At 37.7% G+C, this 4,550-nt stretch overlaps 1 long non-coding RNA gene across 1 annotated transcript in view; it reads left to right on the top strand.

Annotated features, from left to right (window-relative positions):
- The window catches only part of LOC128250605 (uncharacterized), an 8,609-nt gene extending 7,775 nt beyond the window's left edge, over positions 1-834 (top strand). The window contains exon 2 of the long non-coding RNA XR_008266633.1: positions 374-834. This is a non-coding gene — a long non-coding RNA (uncharacterized LOC128250605). The remainder of the gene's footprint in view (positions 1-373) is intronic.
- Positions 835-4,550: the final 3,716 nt, after the last annotated feature.

Here is a 4,550-nt window from a genome sequence, read left to right as displayed (position 1 = left end):
ATATATATATATATATATATATACGACGGGCTTCTTTCAGTTTCCGTCTACCAAATCCACTCACAAGACTTTGGTCGGCCCGAGGCTATAGTAGAAGACACTTGCCCAAGGTGCCACACAGTGGGACTGAACCCGGAACCACGTGGTTCTCTTCTCCCTTGATTTCTAATAATTGATTATTTATTATTTTATTTTATTGGAACATTTGAATACTAAGAGGCAAGAAAGATATGAAAGGAAAAGAAAGAAAAAGTAAAGAGGGGGTAAAACTTGCTGTTTTTGTGCCAAAATTTGAAACCAATAATTCAACACAACATACGGTTGTATTATTTGAGCATATTTCTATAGTACTACAATTAATTTATCGTTTCAGATATATCCGTATATCATCTGTCACCAGAAGAAATATCCGAAAACAATTACTTGCTAAAAAATGTCTCTGGTCTCAGCGTCGAAAGCTCTGGACATCGCTTTGGAAAAAGACGAAATAGAAGAATTCTCAATATCGCTTTCTAAGAAAAGGCACGTCAGAGGAGATTTTTCTTCAGCATTCGTGTCTGGAAATGGAGAGTATACAACGAAAGAGAAAATAACTTTCACCGTTAAAAAGAGAGGCTCTAAATCAAACTAATAAGACCTGTGATCATTTCTTCATATTATATTGGAAGAGTTTTCCAAGAGTTGCTTGAGATGCCGCGGGTCTCTTTTTCTCAAACTTGCTACCAAAATTTTTAACCGTGTTAAGTCTGATGATTTCAAGGCTGATGGTTAAAGCATATTTGTAATGAATAGGAAAAATATTAAATAAACACATTCTATGTATCTTTATATATATTCTGATTTGTCTAGAAATGATTATCTCCCTTGCAATAACTGTCGGTAATGCTGACATGTTCAGTTATATAAAGGTTGAATGTGCATCGAAAAAATTAAATCAAAAGTTTTACATAAAATATTGCTTGTCTCCCTTGATTTCTAGTAATTGATTATTTATTATTTTATTTTATTTGGACATTAAAATGCAAAGAAGCAGGACAAAAGAGAGATAGGAAAGAAAAGGAAAAAAGGTGGGTAAAACAGCGGAAGATGGAGGCAGAGGGAACAATGGGCTACATGTCCCAGAACTAGTGAGGTGCTCAATCGCGACCAGCGGTAATCACCGCGATGGTGTTGCCACGGAAAATGGCTAACGACATTTACTAAAGCAGCTACTCAGCCTCACGGGGCTCGTTTCAGCGGGAGGACAAGATGTTTCTTGAAATCATCTACCCTATGCAGATCTCTCATATGTTTAGATTAAATTTTAAATACCTCTGGGCATTTGAATTCCAAACTCTTGCAGTACATAGTTCTCACTCTAGAGGAGAAGGGTGGGACACTTGGAACAGTGCAGGGACGTTCGGTTCGGGGTCAGGTAAAACACTTGAAGCGAAACTTTAATACCAAGCCCTGTAGGATCTTATACATACATATATATATAAACGCAGGTGTTATTCAAATCTTTTTACTTCCGACATATGTTTCGAAGAAAACATTGGTATTATTCCAGAAGGAATAAAATGGTGTAAAACAATGCAATCTTCTCATCAGGGGAAGAAAGAAACCAAACATATCAATAAGAAATTTTAACAGAATGTGATGACTGCGTATATGATAAAGGGAACGCTAGCATTTTTTTTTTTTCAGAAAACCGTTAGTAGATATAACGTCAAAGGTAGTTTATAGAAAGAGAAGGAGGAGAAAGAAAGAAATTAGCAAAAAACTAATAGTGGAGAGATATAGAGCGATAGGTGAATTAGAAGGCTTGGAAGTAGATATATTTAGTGAAAGCGAAATGTAAGAAGACAGGTCGAATTTTATAGAATGGTAGAAATCACTTATAGGAACTAAAGGTATGCTTTTGCCAATATTTGCAACGATAAACGCATTCTATAAACGTGTTTACAAGAGGATTCTCTGAGAACAGGATGAAATACATTTCATTGTTACAAAACAGACCAAAAGATTTACTTTTATCATACTGAAAAGATATAGATAGAATGTTAGCGAAAACTGGCTGATAGTAGAAGGCTTGGAATATTCTTAGATTAAATTGTATGCTGTTTTTTTCGGCCCGTTTATCTGTGACATCTAGGTCTTTCTGTAGATGAAAGGTTTCTTGATTGCCTTTTACTACTTTTGTGTCGTCGGTATAGCTAGTAAGTGTAGTTGTCTGTTTAACTGATGGCACGGTATGTCCAAAAGAGCTACCATAAACGGCAGTGGCCTCGTAACACTTCCCTGAGGCACTCCACTCGCAATTACTATTTCCTTGGAGAGGATACCATTGGTTTCCACAGTCTTGTTTCTAACAACAGTCTAATCAGCAGACTCCAAGAAACACACAAGGGCGATTACTGTTATACTTGATCCAACATCTCATATTTGAACTTGCCAAAATGCATAATATTCTTTGGAGAGGGCTCTCGGCGAGGTGTTTGAAGTTTAGGTTGCGCACTATTCTGTTCTTCGGGGTTACCAACATACCGATAAGATGTTTCTGTGTGTTCAAATAGGGTAAAGATCCAAATTCAGGTATTAATGACCATGGGATTTCACCGAGAAAGTTCCCCTCCTAGGTACAAATCTGAGCAAGGTTGCTTTATGGAAGACCAGCAGTTGCCCATGCATACCAGTCATCCCTCTCCACACCACCGATGTTATCCAAGGGAAAGGCAAAAGCCGATACAGCTTGGCATCATTGACACTGCAAAGTCATTTCTACATATGAGTGAACTGGAGAAACGTAAAATAAAGAGTCTTACTCGAGAGCACAACAAGCAGCTCTGTTTGGGAATCGAACTCACTATCTCATGATTGTCAGTTCGAATTGTTAATTTTTTTAAAAATAAAATAAAGTAAAAAAACAAACAAACATAAAATGACTGGTTTTTTTTTATTTCAAGATTATTTTTATCTTTTTCCGAATTGGTTTCGGCTTCTTTCTACTCACGTATACAACACACACACTTCGATAAGCATACATTCACATACATTTAACATGCACACAAGCACCCAGAGCACGCACAGCATGCACGTAGTAAACATATTCATTGTTAGTAGTATATTTAAAATTACTATGGTTAAAAGATGCTGGCCTGTTTCGGCAGCTTTTATTCCTAAGCTCGTAAATACCTAAATTGTTTCACTATACTAACCTACTTCTATAGACTGCATAACTCGTCTTCAAATTCACGTCAATATACAACCATCGACTCTCTGGTTTAAATAGAAACGATTACGCACCAGCCAATCGCTCACTCAGTTATGGATTTCACTGCGATTAGCTGGCTCACGTACATAGAAGTATTCTCATCAGATCTTTCCTTGTATTTTAGCAATTATACTGTTCTAAGGCGGTGAGCTGACAGAACCGTTTGCCCGCCGGGCGAAATGCTTAGCAGTATTTCGTCTGTCGCTACGTTCTGAGTTCAAATTCCACTGAGGTCGACTTTGCCTTTCTTCCTTTGTGGGGTTTGATAAATTAAGTACCTGTTGCGTACTGGGATCGATCAAATCGACTAATCCCTTCCCCAAAAACGTTGCTGCAATTGTGACAAAATTTGAAACAAATTATACTCTGGTCTAACATTCAACCACAATTCTGATCTCTTTTGCAAATTTTCTTCCTTTTTTTTCTTCTTGTCACATTCTTGGTTTTACTGATTTTCGTATCATGAGCTTGTACAATACGCCACGCATAAGACAACTCAGCAGTATGCACGGAATACATCTTCTGTCAGTATTCCAGCTGTTTTCAGTTACATCACCAGCTCGTCAACAATGCAATTTAACTGGCACTATTAGTCTTGCATTGAAGGTGGCAAGCTGGTAGAATAGTTAGCACACCGGACAAAATGCTTACCGGCATTTTCGTCTGTCTTGACTTTTTGGGTTCAAATTCCGCCGAGGTTGACTTTGTCTTTCATCTTTTCAGAGTCAATAAAATAAGTACCATAAGAGAACTGGAATCGATGTAATTGACTCACTACTCACCCGCCGAAATTTCTGGCCTTGTGGCAAAATTTGAAATCATGATTAGTCTTGCATTCACTCTTTTCTAATGCATACTCCTTTACACACTTCCTGCGACATTTTCGTTTCGTTTAATTCACCGTTGTTGGTGAATTCATCGTTACATTGGCAGGAGGTTCCTGTAGCAGGAAAATTTGGCAGACACAAAACATTTAGAAATCGAACCCGAATTCACTGTATCCAATGCAAATATTACCGACGTCATAAAAAAAAAAAAAATACCATTCAAGACTTCTGATGGAACCCGTTTTTAATAAACAATTTCATCTTTGGCACGCTTTTCTGAAAAAGACATTAGTCGTACAATTAACGCATTTTAACCATCGGCAGTGGAAGCTAGCAGCAGAGATCGAACCAGCGCAGTGTCTGTAGCACCAAGGCAATGGTCGATGGCGATGACTGCGGCAACAGAGCCTAACCAGCCAATTCCAAGAAACACGACGACTAATTAACTTCGAAATATTTTACTCAATAAA

Source organism: Octopus bimaculoides, chromosome 23, assembly GCF_001194135.2.
Source record: "Octopus bimaculoides isolate UCB-OBI-ISO-001 chromosome 23, ASM119413v2, whole genome shotgun sequence".
NCBI lineage: Eukaryota > Metazoa > Mollusca > Cephalopoda > Octopoda > Octopodidae > Octopus > Octopus bimaculoides.
Note: the sequence above shows the minus strand (reverse complement) of the source record. Positions and strands in the feature narration are given on the sequence as shown.